Below are 16824 nucleotides of genomic sequence, written 5' to 3'. Positions count from 1 at the left end.
TCTCCCACATATAGGCAAAAGGCAAGAGATAGAAAGAACAAAAGAATGAAATTTAGGTCTCATATAAAAGTAATGCACTAAAGCTGGTGTAGCAAACTATATGAACAAGTCATAGATTGAGAAACTTAACACGATGTAGTTGATATAACAAGTTATTTAAATAAAAAATATGTAATGTTGTTAGCAATTTATCAATTACAATACACATCTCACAATTCCATCTGTTATTTTTTTTTGTGCTTACTAGGTCATGCACGTATCTAATATTCATGAGTCTTCTAGAGATCTTGTCAAAATCTTACGCAAGCGACCTCACTCAACATTTTGATAGGTGATTTCGTTAAGCGTATGCTGCAAATCATACATCACCTATAAATGATATAAAAATCATTAAAAATTTTCTTAGAAGCAAAAATTCTTTACCACAAAAATTTAACTACAAAGTTTACCCTCTTAATAATATAGTATTTCACACTTTCACACACAATATAAAAATGGACATAATTGATTTATAATCAATTTTAGTACTAGTAAAACTAACAAGTGACTTGTTTGTATCCATATGAACCTAATTCATGGGATCCCTAATCACAAATGTTGGATTTTCATCACTTGTTTCTTTGCAAGTGCTTGAGTCTCATTTCTCTCGATGTTTCTAAAATCATGTTTCTTCGTTGGATTTTTTTGTCAAAGGACCTACTAGATTATGTTCTAACTTAACATAGTCAATGGAAATTGTTTCACTTTTTAACAATTGCTTTATCAAATTGTGTCTCAATCATATATGTTTATTTTTGCTATAGCTATTGTCGATTGGCAATAACAATGCATTGATGTATATATATGGTGTTAGTTTCACTAATAATGGAATGTACGAGAAGTTTTTCAACCACTCAATTTCACTTCTAACCATCTCAAGGGCAACAAACTCTTATTTCATTGTTGATCTTGCAATAATTGTTTGCTTAGTTGATCTCTATGTAATCACACCAACAAGTGTAGACACATAACCATTAGTGGACTTTTTCTCAGTTGAATCAGCGATTCAGTTAACATAATTGTAATGTTCTAGTACAATAGAAAAGTTAATATATTCAATGGCATAATCTATTATACATCTTAAGTATTTCATGAGTCTTACAAGTATATTCCAATGTTTTTGATTATGACATTGAGAATAACTACTCAACATATCGAAGTTGAGAAATAGATTATTTTTAATTTTTAAATATCGAAGTCTTACAAGTGGATGATACTTATTTTTAAATATCCACTTATAACCAATAAGATATATTCCTTAAATAAATTTAGAAGTCCAAATATTATTTTTTTAGTTGAACCAATTCCAATTTTAATGGTTTTATCTCAATGTTTTGTACTAGAAATATATGTAATTTGTAAAAAACTTGTTAAATCATTTTTAACTAGGTAAATATAAAAGTCATTTTCCAATTTTCTTTTGCCATATCTTAATTCTCGTCAAATTCTCACACACATCATCACTATTAATATTTTATTGATATTTTAGGTTGTTCAAATGTCCGATTAACCATTAAATGGAAAAGGAAAACATATTTAAAGAATTTAACATTTTTCATCTCTACTATAATATGTGTATAATATGTTGATAATGTATTTTCTGATTTCTTGAAGTTCAAATAGCTACAATTAGATAATATTGTTAGACAATATTAATAATGTTCGAGAAAGAGACAAAACGTTATTACAAGAATACTAGACCTTAAAATTCTTCATCTATAAAATTTATGGCTCACATTTGAGTGATTCACTTTTTCCTCTATGACAAACAGTTCGGCTTAATTTCGGACCTCCATTTTGACCGTTAGAATAAAATGCATATAATATATAAAACTCTAACTTTTTTTCATATAGAAAAGGTATTCCTTCACGGTTGAACGATTCTTTTTCTTTTTAAATTTTCGGAAAAAAAAATATCCCAATTTTAAGATTCGAGGACAATCAGAAAAAAACACAACAATTGTTATTTTAAATTTTAAAAAGGACACTTTCTTTCAATACATATAAAAAGGTATTCTTATCCATAAAATATAACAGCTTTAATACTACCATTGTTTTAGGTACTTGAGTTCATTTTAATTTATGCCATATAATACAATTTAAAATAAGTGAAAATAATAGAAAATTTGAATTGAAAGTTGCTTATTTCTTTCTATCACAAGTTGGCTTCAATTACAAGGACGTTTGTGGCTACACGACCGGTGGACGGCGCATAAAGCACTTTTATAACTTAAAAAATGCAATAAACAAATCTCGCATATTCAATTGTAACATCACTTGTTAGTCTTTTAAAACTTTTTCTAAACTTTGTCTAATGCCACTTGAAAATTCATGTTATGGATGAAGTTTTTTGGGTCCCAAAATGTTGTTTTTCAAAATAAGAGTTGAATAAACAAAATCATGTTGATATTCAAACTTCGTCACAACGTTTTTTTTTTTTTTTTATAATTATTTATGAATTATCAACTCTTAGTTCGAAAACTCTCACTATGAAAACCTGAGACACGTTAGAACATTGCGAACCACCATCGATTAAAAAATACATTGTAGTTTAAAAATTTGAAAGGCCTAAAATAAATTTTTCATTTAAAATATTTTTTTCAATATATAATTATTTATTAAATTGTTATAATTAATTTTATTTAAAATTTATTTTTTAAATAAATAATAAGGTTAACCTATTTAATATGTGTTGAAAAATTATTGACTCACTTGTATTATTAAATTTATTTTTCGTATCTATTTATATAAATTTATCTATAGTTTATTTTTGTGATGTAATTAAAATCTTTCTTCTCTTTTTTTAGATTTCTGAATGGTATGATCCAATTTTTTTTAGTTGACATGTCAATATATTTTGACATGAAATAAAAAATTATAATCTATAAAACACTACTAAAGATAAGTAGTTAAAACAAATAAGTTAAAACAATAAAACCTGCTTATCAAGAAAACGAGCTTGATAGTAAATTTGTAATATGTTGAAGTCTCATATCTCTTTTATTGTTCTTCTCACATCGATAATAAGTTTTGCTCCATAAACTTGAATTATCTTTCTACACAAAATTCACATTTGAATTATGATTCAATTAATCTATTATTCAGTAAAAAGACTAAACACTAATCTAATTAATAGTTTTGTAGGAAAAGTACAATTGTTTGTCAAGATATATGAAAAAAAAACTCTTGAAACTTGTAAATAAAAAAATACCAAAAAACAAAACTAATCAAAAGAAAAACATTTATAATTTTAATACAAATCTAAAACATAATAAAAACAACAAAAATAGATTATAAAAAAAAAATACTAAGAATGAGGTTACAAAGATTGGTACACATAGACAATATAAAATTGAAGGAGTGTAATATGTCAAAATACTAAAAAACAATTCTATAAGAGAAAGAAGTAAGAAGAGACAAGAAAAGTCATAGACAGATAACAAGATGATTAATCATTGTCTTTTTCGTAAATAAAATTATAATTTACTAAATAAATATTTTAACTCATTAATTATCATTTTTAATATCAATAAAAATGAACGAACACTAATAATAATTTAGTTAAATTTTATTCTCAAATATGAATTTATAATTAATTTAGTAGAATTATATTAGGAATAAAACAGTTTTTTGAGATTTTATTTCTTAAACATAGTTTTATAATTAATTTAATAAAGGTATATTAGTAAAAAAAAGTTTTTAAGGTCTTTTTTCTCCAACATAATTTTATAATTAATTTAATAAAGATATATTAACAGTAAACAAAAATAAATTTTTGAGACTTTTTTTTCTAAAAATCTGAAGTGAGTGTTTTATTTATTTTACTCTTAATTTGATTCTACTCTAATATAGAGCATCAAATGATCGAAGAACAAATATAATCCAAAAATGTGTTGTCAAAAAATGGTTTATACCTACCAATCTCTATCTTTGATAGTATCTTTCTTAGCTGTGAAGGTGCTTTAAGTAATGGGTATGAGCTTGAATAGATATAAAATTTTATAAAGTAAGAATAATATGGAAAGTTTCATGTCATGATACAATAGTATATATGGATGTTTGGAAGATAAATTTAGTGTTGGCTTTCTTTTTCTAATGTGATCTTTTCAACTGTTTAGTTGATCGCAATTCTTCCTTTATAATTAATCTTTTTTTTATATAAAAATAACCAATCCATACATTAATTTTATTCTTTCCCAGCCTTTCTATTTTCTTAAAATCAAACCGATCATTAAAGTTAGATGACAAAATATATACTAGATCTTAAGATTAAAACTTGAGTCTTATAAAATTGTCTAATTACACTACGTTAACATAGCATAAAAAGGAGAAAGACATGTCAAATAATGAAAAAAAAAATATTTTTTTACCTTGAAAATATATATTTCTATCAAATAACAAAATACAACATTAAGAGTATGAATATTATAAGATAAATTCAAGTAAGTAAAAACTGAAAAAAGATCTTAAAATAATGTGACACATTAAAAATCATAGAATGACTCCTGCAATAAAAATGCTCTAAGAGGAGGGTGAAATGAATATTTCTCAATTATTTTTTTAAATACTTGTTTTAGAAATAATTTCGAAACTTTGAAATATTTTTGGAAGAGTAATTAATTTTTTAATATTATAAGATTATTTTAGGAAATAGTTTTTAGAATAAATACTGATTCCTCCTCTTTTCTCCTTCTACGTCCAGGTATTTTTTTTTCTTCGTTTTCAGGGCCTGGAAAAACAGAGGCGTATGCACATGAAGGCCCAAAAAATTTTATCGCAGGATTTGTAACTTTTAGAGGCCATGTTGGCAATTACTTCTTGCACACATCAAATTTTTCCTCCCACCCCATCAAAAAGCTTCTGAAAAATATTTTTTATAAAAGAAAGTAATTGATTTTCGAAAAAAAAAATCGAAATTGTTTATTGTGTTACAGAAAAAAAATTTTAAAAGTGATAGGGTGTGGAAAAAAAAATAGGGTGTAAGAAACAATTGCCGGCCATGTTTGTGTTAACTCAAAAAAATATACATATTTTATTTAAGCAATAATATCCAAAGAAATTATACTTGTTTTCTTTCATTTTTTAATTTATGACACTGTTCTCTTATTTAACAGGTGAGAGACTGATTTTTGAATCTGTGATAAGGTGCTAAGATGGAGAGTCCTCCAAATAATGCTTATAATTTTACTTCGTTTCTTTCAATTTTGTCAAAAGTTTCCCGTAGAATAATTATTTAAATTAAATGTGCTACATATATGATTTAATCCAACTTATACACAAGAATTTCCATTTTCATAAACAATCATAAACTATATCACCTTATTTTCTCTTAATATTTTTAATATATAAAATATAACTCTTAATGTTTATTGAAAACATGAGGTAAAGACATTTTTAGTTTCTAAACTGATGTAAAATTAAATTCGTTTTGTTCTAAACATACATTTTAATCATAAAACTTTGAAAATAATGAATATAGTTTTTTTTATTTAATTACATTAAAAAAAATTATTTATAAAACATATTTTAGATTGACGTTTTAATTATTTATCCCGTTTAACATGTTTCAAGTAATATTTTTTTTAAAATAATAATTTTAAAAAGATAAATAATTGGTTCAGTATAAGAAATATGATCTCTTTGATGTATGGTACAACAAGAAAAAAATTATAAAGTTAGTATAAAAATTTAATTCCGTTTGAACTCCACTTGTGATTAGGGAGTGTTATTAAAAAAAAAATGTAAACATACTTAATAATTACTAAAGACTAAATATATTTTTAATTATATTAACTATTAATAGAACTTAAACAAAAGTAATAAAGTTAAAGTTGTTGCGATAAAATTATCATTTTTTTATTATCCTAAAATAAATATATTAACACTTATTACTAAATCAATTATTTATTTAATTTTAATATTAGTTGACGAATAAAATAAACTAAAATTAATATAATATAACATCTTATTGCCCTTTTCTATGACATGTGTATGCAAAATACATAAAAAGTTTATTCTTTTATAACACTTTTTTTAACTAATATAATAATTTAAACTTTTTATATTATCTACATCGTTATTAGTTCTATCAACGTAGAAAGTTAATTTTAATAAATATAATAATGACTATTTTTATTTTTATAATACTGTTTTAGTTTCTAAATTATAATGTATTAATCTAATAAAAAAAATTGTCATGAACATTTAATTTTATCAGTCTCATAGTTAAGTTTCATAATTAATAGCCTTTTTTAAGTTTTAACTTTGTTGAGTTTCATCTTTAAAATGTAAATATACAACTCAATTTGGTTTTAGTATCAGAAATTTAACTGACTAATAAATGTTTTTAAATGTTATATTGATTTAGTAATGTTAGAAAATAAATAGACCAGTTTAATTTCAGGGATTAAATAGATCAATAATTGTTGAAAAAAATAATTAAGTTGATCTTTTCAGAATCGCATATATCAAATTAACCAACGGATGATCTAAAATATCAATTGAAAGAAATTTGTTTCTTTTCTAAATTCATTCTAGATGTTAAGGATAGTAGAAAAGAATCAAAATAGCATAAATAAATTTAAGTGGAAAATATACTTTATTATTTTTTTCTTGACCATGCAAATGCATTTCATTAGGGGTGGCAAAACGGTCTGTCTGGTTCGTCTTGATCTCTCTCGCCTTTAACCGGCTAAAAATGGGCTGAGTAAAGCTGGCTCACCACTAAAAAACGAGTTGGACAACTTAACTCATTCTGTCACATGATGAGTTTGTGTGTTTGCCTACTACTTTTTTTTTTTTAATTTTTTTAACTTTTTAAAAAATTTTGTTTATAATTATAATTATATATATATATATATATATATATATATATATATATAAATTTTGTTTATTTAATATAAAAAATTTGGCGGATCAAGACAAGCTAGTCTGTCATTTTGGCGAGCTAGGTGTGTTGAAAACTCTAACCTGCCCTGCCCATTTCTTGGTGGCTGGCAGTCTGGTCCGACGGACCTGACCTACTTTGACATGCCTACATTTCATTACAAAAAGGAGAACTCCTTGTTTACCTTGATATTTTCACAAGCATACAAAATTAAGTTTAATTATGAGTATTTTTATTTGTAGGAATTTTACTTGTTTGAGGTATTTATGTAGATGAATTTTGGTTTTGATAACATTGATGAAATTTTTAAGAGATTTTATAAGAAAGACTTAACATTAATGAGACTTTATATATGAGACTACATCACCTTCATTTCAAAAACTAACAATGAGTTTATAAGTTTTTTTGTTTAATTTTCTCATTCTTATACAATGTGAGTTTGAGTCATAGTTGAATTTTCAACAACAAATCTAGAATTGTCAAATGCAAACAAAATAAATAGCTCCAAATTTACTACTATATTTATAACTTTTGAAAAAAGTATTCATAAAAATTAATGCACAAACAATTGGAAATAATATATGTGTAAGTCTAAGTCCTATATTTGATGAAAATAATAAAGTTAAAGACTATATATAAAAAAAAAAAGCTCATAAACTTTAATCCCTAGATATTTTAAATTAAAATTGGTGTTAATTCTTATATGAATTAAGACCGAAGTTACACGTACATAAATTTTTTATAATAAAACCTTAAAAAAATCATTAGTAATATCATAACCGATCATGATGATAGCTTTAGAGTGTTGTAAAAAAAAATTACAAGACCATTACTGCAATAAACTCAATACCTCTATTTTTTTATTAAAAATTATGTCTAAAATTATATATATATATATATATATATATATATATATATATATATATATATATATATATATATATCCTTGATCCAGCACAGACTCACAGAAAAGAATATTAAGTGGGATTGAGAAATAATATATAACTGTTGGCAAATCATGTGATAAATAATTATATTATTTTGAATGTAGTACAAGATTTGATTCTAGTACAATTGAGCAGTACAAGAGTTTCCCTGATGCTAAATTGGCAAATATGAGTACAATGAGAGATAAAAGAGGATTAGTGGTGAATAGAGAGTACAAAATGGTTCTTGTACTACATTGAACACTGTCTATGTAAGTTTTACCAACGAAAACATAAAAAGATGCTATAAATTGGTAAAAGAACATAAAATGGATCTCCAATAGCTTTGGAAAGTCCCCATATCAGAGAAACATCATTGAGTGCAGCGTTGATGAAGTTTCTTTCTCACTTGTGTTCTCAGGCACATCAAATTCTCATCGACACTGCATTCAATCATGTTTTTCTGCTAATATGGGATTCTGGGAACTAACTAAAAGGCAACCTTATCACCAACACAGGTTGTGTTTCTCAATCACTTTTACCCTTTTCTTTTTTGCCAATTCATTTTCTCGGTTTCTTTTCCTAATTTCAGAAAATTTGAGCAATTTTATGTTGTTCATCCTCTGCTCAGTGTCTCACGATCAGTGAGAAGATGTACAATTTACTTTTTTTCAACTGTTATCAGAACTTTTTCGTAGATGTAAAAACCATTATACTCTCAAATCAAGAAAATTGATGAATGCTGCTTTGGTCAATGTTCTCATAATAGAAAGCCATAGAAAACTGAGGGTGTATAAAACACAGATCTCCAACACTCAAAAATGTCAAATGTTGCCACTTTCACAGACTCATGCTTTATCAAGTAACTTATGTCTTTATCTTTTAGGCTAGAACTAGGTTGCAATGTCACTATTCTGGCGGAGAAAAAGGTATTATTTTTTTCAGAGTTTAGCCAACATGGTTGTATTGTGCTTATGACTTTTTTTTTTTTTTTCAATCACTGTATATTTTTTTTAAGAAATTCTTTTAAACACGTTTAAAACAAAAGAAACCAAAAATAAAGTTTAAATTTTTGTTATCAAACTAAATAAAATATTATTTAATCCGTAATAAAATTTTTATTCTTTCATTCTCATTTGTTTAAAAACAAAGTTTCCTTAAAAAAAAGTCGGTTCTATTATGTTTTTTATCAATATTTTTTCAATAATTTTAAATTATTTGGACAAAATTGAGTATTGGACTAAAATAAAAATGTGTTTTGCAAATTTTTCTCTTTACTATAATCTTAAAAATGACGTTATAATTTTATTATTGTTAGCCAACCGTTTATCTTGGGTTGGAGTTTTTTTTTTGAAATGTTGAAACTTTAATTTTTGGTAGTGTAGTTAATTTCCTTGTAACATTATTCGGAGAACTTCTTTGCAAAAATAAAAATCTATTCTTTGTCCTTGTAGTTTTTTTTCTCAGTTAGTTGATTTTTCTTATATCTAAACTTGACTCTGATTTTAAAACTCTTTAAATTTGAAAATAAGATTGGCATGTAATAATTTTCTCTTAGTCAATATATTATAATAATTATATTCATTACGTTTTGCAAATAGTTATTTGGATTTTTTATGAGACTTTTTTTATCTTCAAGTACAAACACCGTGTTGAATCGGCCAGAACTGTCATTATTTTTTGTTTTCTTTTAAAAATTAAGCTTCTTTATTTAGTTTAGATCATCATTGAAACCACTTAATTTTTTTCATATTTTTTTTTATCAAATATATCATTCCGGAAAACAAAAAAAATTAAAATAAGTACTCCAGAAGATATTTCTGAATTTGGAAATAATTTCTAAAATAAATATTTTTGAATTTTTTTATATTTTAGATTGAATATTTCAGAATATATATATATATATATATATATATATATATATATATTTGGAATAAGTGTTTTGAAAAATAATTTTAGATTCAAAGTATTTTTTGAAATTCTGAATTTTTTTTATATTTTAAATGGATATTTTAGAAGACACTTTTCGAATTTGAAAATATCTTCCAAAATATTCAATTTGAAGCACACTAAAAATAAGAAAAGTGCCAGAACTTTTATTATATTTTTAAGGGTTAAATATGTTTTTGTCCTTAAGTTTAGTGAATTTTGAAATTAATTCATTTCAAAAATTTTGACCAATTTAGTCCTTTATCTTTTAAAATACGTAGATTTAATCATTTTAATCAAATTTTGTTAAGTTTATTTGACATCTCAAGACGCATTTCATAACAGTATTTGACTTAACATTAAAATAAAAATGTGTCAAACAATATAAACAATTCAAATACAATCAATTTTGAAGTGTGTACGAAACATCAAATAAACCTAACAAAATTTGATTAAAAGAACTAAATTCACGTATTTCGAAAGACGAATGATTAAATTGATCAAAGTTTCAAAATAAACTATTTTCAAAATTCACTCAAACTAAAAAAAAAAACATATTTAATCCTAATGAAAGGTATTTGGGCAAGTACAACCTTTATGGGGGTGCAGGATGAAAAACAGGGAAGTGCACGAACAACCAGCTTTCTTGCGGTAATAACCTTGTAATAGGCCCAAAATTACTAAACCATTTTGGAAATTTTGGAAAATCCCTTTTTGAAAAAAAAAATTAAATCAAGAGTAGATACGGTATGGAAAGTAAAAAGTATTATATCATGAATATATGAGGAGTGAATTTGTAGAAAAAGTTTTGAAAATTTATAAATTTCTTTATCCCAATGTTGAATAGAAAGTACCTAAAGAATTTTGGCTTTGAAAAGTAATGGTCCTTGCCCTTTAGAATGTTCATGGTGATAAATTTCCATTAAATTAGTGTAAACTGAAATAAATCGTATAGTTAGTTTTTTTTTTTTTTTAAATATCATGGGCTTCAAAATTAGGATCTGATTACAAATTACAAATACATTTATAAATTATTCACGTAGTAGTAAAAATGCATAACACAACTGTATAAAGATATTATATTATAAACATGCCTTTATCATTTAATTCAACGTTTTTTGTTTATAAAAATTGAACTGCAGACACAAATTGAACTATTACCATAATTAAAAAGTAGTTTATTAATTTTAATTAATAATCTGGTTTCCACTTATATTGCAAAGAATGGAATTTTAATGTTGGGTCCATGAAAGATACATGATAGATGCTATAACTAATGTTTCATAGCTTCCGTCATTGTCTTTTATCACATTTTTCTGTCTTCATTCATTACAATCACAGAAATAACATCAATAATATAAATATGGATTAATATGGATTACTAATAAACAGGAAACAAGGCAAGAGTCATATCAATTGTAATATATATAATTAAAAAAAAATAGTTTATATGCATTTGCATTAATATATGTAATTGCAATGTGACATCATACAAATCAAACTCCTCTCTTGACATATTTTGTATTTGGTTTGTTTATAATAAAGTCGAAGAAATAACTCTCATAAAACTTGTGGAGTAATAAATTTGGTTTATTTTGTATAGTAGCGAGTGAACTTATAAGCTGTCCATATTAATTATAAAAAATTGAAAATAATTAAAAAGTTTTTGTTATAATTTTTATTTTTAAATATGAATATCTTATAAAAATAATGATATTTTCAAGTATAGCAGTTACAAAAAAAAAAATCTTAAAGAATTATTTACTATTTACTCTAAATAAATAAATAAATAATATATTATGAAAAAAATAACCGTAAAATTTAACCTACATTTGTGTGATATTAATGAGATATTAATGAAATGATGGATGAAAATATTTATTCATACTCAACGTAGATATAGTACTACGTAATAATATAATATTAGAAAGATTAATGTTGTAAAGGATGAGGTAAACAGGTCACATTTCAATTGGGATAAGTTGTAAATTATGGTGAGTCTTTCCACACTTGATAAAATTACAACTTATTGTTCTAGTCCCCTAATTATACCACAAATTTACTTGTGAAATTTTGGTGTTATAATTCCAAATTTAAAAAATAATTTTTTAGTGCCTTCAAAATCTCCTACTTGTATTATTAAAATCACTTAGAGCTTTAATAATCTTCCTTGTCCCTACTCCACATTAGGGATGGCAACGGGGTGGGGCGGGACGGGTTTCACTATCCCATACCTATTTCCGTAAAAAAATTCATCCCCATACCCATACCCAAATCCAACGGGTATCAAAGTTTTATCCCATCCCTATTTTCACCGGGTAACGGGTATAATCTCGTACCCATATCTGTATTCGTTTCCTTATTAACTTCAATAAATTTTAATTAATTTTTATAAAATAATAAAAAATTACGGTAAAGAAAACATAATATTATCAAATATTCAATATTAGGAGGATTGTTGTTTCTTTGATATCAAATACTTTAAAATAAATTATAATTGTTTACATTTTAGATTGGAATACCAAATAAAATTTCATGAAAACTAAAACATTTATTAAATTTGCAAACTGCAAACATTAATGAAACCTAGTTGATAAAATTTAAAAATATTTTTAAAAAAATTTAAAGAAAAACAAATATTCAAATTAAAATATATTTTAAATGTTTGTTTACTTCAAATTTTTAAATTCTAATTAATCTCTTTTTTTATACACTAATAAAAATGATAATACATCACTTAATCAAAATGACGTAAATAACAAATAATAAACATAATTAAACAAATTTAACATGATTATTGTATCTTTTGAACTCCAATATATGTTGGATGGTGATAAAAAAAATATTCATGACAATTACATTAAATTTTGATATTGTAGTAAATAAAAGTTATTTATACAATTATAGTGAAAAATTATAGTATGATTGATATAATGAGTTAGAAAATAAAAATAATTAGATAAAATATACTGAAATAGTATTTTACATGATGAAAATAAACAACAAATAAAAATATTAAAAAATTAACGAATGTATGTCTTAGAACCAATTTGAGAAACTATTGAAAGAAAATACAAAGGAAAATGAATGTATAATTAAGGGTATGATAAGATGAAAAATACCTTAGACATCTAAGAACACTTTTCAAATATCAACATATATACTTAATGGTTGAAAAATAATTGTTTTAGCGAAACAAAAGAGTTTTTCAAATGAAACAAAAATTAATAAAAATAAGTATTTTTTTTATATTACCTAGTAAATGAAAGATTTAGGCTATTAAACACTTAAATTGAGAGTATTGAACATACTCATGTGAAAGGAAAATATACAATAAATAAAAATATTAAAAAATAATAGAAATATTCAAATACGAGATATAAAAAAAATTTAATTGACATACATCATTTTAACATAATTACATAAATGTTATGATAAGATAAAAAATATATTGGAGATGCGAATGAGTTTCATGACAAACCAAATAATTAGAAGAAATAAAATATTGAGAAATATATATATATATATATATATATATATATATATATATATATATATATATATATATGGTTACTTAATTATTTGTGAATATTTAAATAATTTAAATGATGACGGAGATATGGCGGGGACGGGTATTATGGCGGGGATATGTACATACCCATAACCATCCCCATACCCAATTGAAAAAGTCAGAGATTCCCCATACCCATACCCATACCCAGTCAATGCGGGGATTCCCCGTCAAAACGGGGACGAGTTCGGACAATACCCATGGGGACGGGTTTATTTGCCATCTCTACTCCACACCTATAATAAAAAGACAAAATATCTCATGAGAGCACGACGGAATCATTAAGTTACTTAGGTAAGTGATAGGTCCTTTGAAGTGAAATTCAACACCAATAATATACAAGCTAAACTCACAGAATGATATAAGTTATAAAGGAAAGTGATGGATCGTTTAAGGAGAAATTCAACACCAACTAATAATACATGAGTCAAACTCACATAAGAAATTGACACTACCTTCAATCTAAAACTTTTAAACAATGAATTTATTGATACTTTTTTCTTATATGTTACTCAATATCCTCATGTCCAGCCAATGTAAACTTAGATTCATATTTGCATTTCCTAAGAATATCTTCCTCAATTGTGAGTCCCTTCATATTGGTGTTGTCCTTGAGTTGAAGCATCTTTAATCACAAGTACATCATTAATGACCTTTAATTGTGCCACCAAGCATCATAACATGACACCCTTGCCTAAACCTTCATCAAAAAGACTAAAATGCTTGCCTTAACCTCCATCAAGAAGATTGAACCATCGGTTCTAAAATCACTAGTTGGTCTTTCGAGGGGAGATTCAACATCAATATATATGAGTCAAACCCTTATAAATGATTGACACTACCTTTAACCCAAAAATCTTAAGAGAGAGTTTATTGGTCTTCTTTTTTATATGTTGATCAACATTCTCATTTCTATTGTGGGCATTAAACTCACATTTGGATTTTCAAACAATAAAACATATGTTATTGTCGTGCTCTACTCTATTCCTGTGTTGCTATTACTACCATGCTCGTTTTGCACTTTGTGAATTGAAGCGTGAAGCAAAGAATGAGGGAAAAGTAACTTATAAGATGTTTTTTTGTTTCGAGTTATGTTAGCTAGCCCATCCCATCTTGGCAAAAGCACCGTTCTGGTGTAATTTTCTTGAAAAATTACTAAAATGTATAGATTTGAAAAAAATTATAGATATGGATAAGTCGTGCAACTTTGACACAACTTCATTGAGAAGAAGTCGTGTCAGGATGGCACAACTTTAATGTAAAATATTTGTAATATGAAGACGTGTCAAAGTGGCACGACTTTAGTTCAGTGCATCTTAAACTGAAATCATACAAAAATTTTAGTTAAAATTTGGTAAAAGTTATGTGAGGATGGAACAACTTCAGATTAAAATGTTTTGAACTAAAATCGTGTTGACATAATTTTAACTTTAAAAATACTTTGAATTAAAGTCGTATTATCTTGTCACAACTTATTCACAATAAAATTGTACCACTTTATCACGACTTACCCATTTTTATATATTTTTTTAAATCTATCAATTTGGATAATTAATCTAAAAAATTTCACGTTTTCCCTTTCGTCCACATAGACGGTAAGTAGTATGAATGAATATAAGCGGGCAAACAAATTAAAAAGTTCAATCCATCCCATAATTTTTTCTAATAGAAAGATAGTTGTTCACTTCATATAATTTGATCACATTGTTATCCATAATTTATAAGGCTTAATTATGATTACATCATTCCTAATATTATTGTAACGTGAATAAAAAGGCAATTCTTTTATACAAGCATAAAAGTAAATGAAATAAAAACAAGTTTTTTAGTAGTCTAGCTTAGGGTAATAAAAACACGTTTGCCAAAGCTTCTCTTATTCAATATGAAAGTTACTAGAAGTGCCAAAGATAGGTTTATATCTCAATAGCATGGACCCAACTATTAATTTGATGTGATGTTATTGGCTTCATAGTTCTTCTACTTCCGATAAAACAAAAAAGAAAAGGTAAACTAACATTGCCATGCTTTAGGTTTAATGAGATTAAATGAAAAAGAAAACATTTATGTACTTGAGACAGCTTTCGGGTATAGTTACTGTTTCGAAGGTGATGCTAATTTTTTTTTTTATTATGGACTTCAATATTTTTAACTATCACAATTTTAATATTTAAAGTCTTAAATAAAATATTTCTAATAGTATTTTCATAAGATTCATTTCTTTAGACCAACAATAAAATTAATCTTTGTTTTATAATTTATTTTTCTTCTGAGATGACGAATTATGTTCATATCAGTTCTTTTATAACAAATTTGGTATATATTCATAAGATACATCCATTAGGTTTCCTATGCAAATTAATGCAGGCAACTGCAGAAGTATTTATATTGAAACAAAGTGACTTACTTATTTCCAAAACTTTCACAAATTCATATAATATAAATAGTACAGCTTTAATCTTATAACAAAAAATGTGGTGCAATTACACATTTTTGAGTACTTCCAGCATGTAACATGATATGACTGAGAGATGACATTAGTTTCCAAATGTGTAGTAAGATATTTGGTTTTATGTTTGTCCATATGAATAAACATGATGTGAAAGAGGTTAACTTTTGAAATGGTTGTTAATTTTTGGAAGAATCAATCTTTAACTTTGGATTGGGGAATACTCTAAATAAAATAAAATACTGCTGCAACACAAATATAGAACCTTGCTTGATTTATATGGAATCAAAAGTCCAACTACCAAACAATTCAAATTGGTATGGGTCAATATTCCATGATGAAAGATTCTCTTTACATCAGAACTGAAGTGTGCTGCAGCATCATAGTACTCTATCTGCATTTCATTGAGTCTGAACCCAATACTTTAATCAAATTTACATGCAAGAACAATGGGCTTTATAACTTTATCAAACCATAAAAGATTTTGCAGCCAAAAAAGTTAATCTCTTCACACAAAAGAATGGATGTAAAGAGTTGATGAATTTCTGATATCTTATGATTTTTCAGTTTCTTTTATAAGCCATATGTTAAAAAAACTAAGATTGATTGAATTGAGTGGGATTATTACCAAAGGCAAAATTTTTCATCTTGATATTATACTCATTACTTTTATACTGTTTAAATTAAAACGATTTTTATACCAACTAGTCCAAGTTGTTAATAATTAAAACCTAGAATGTTAAAAGAAGACAATGATGAATGGCAAATTGCTTCTGATTTTTTTCCCTTCCCTCTTTCAAGGAAGTCATTCTTCACACAAAAGTGTAATACAAATCAACTTAAAAACACTGATCCTGTGCAAATCAAAAACTCAATAATTAGCTCATCCAAACACTACAGAGCAAAAGCAGAAACCTTTGTTATAGTTGTAAATAATCAAAGGCTGATACTAAACACATTGATCACTGCATAGTCCATTCATGAATTTAGGCACATAACTTTGATCAGAAGCAGGATGATACTATCA

Source organism: Vigna unguiculata, chromosome 3 (genome assembly GCF_037176805.1).
Source record: "Vigna unguiculata cultivar grain cowpea cultivar isolate G323 ecotype 2 chromosome 3, ASM3717680v1, whole genome shotgun sequence".
Classification (NCBI taxonomy): domain Eukaryota; kingdom Viridiplantae; phylum Streptophyta; class Magnoliopsida; order Fabales; family Fabaceae; genus Vigna; species Vigna unguiculata.
Note: the sequence above shows the minus strand (reverse complement) of the source record.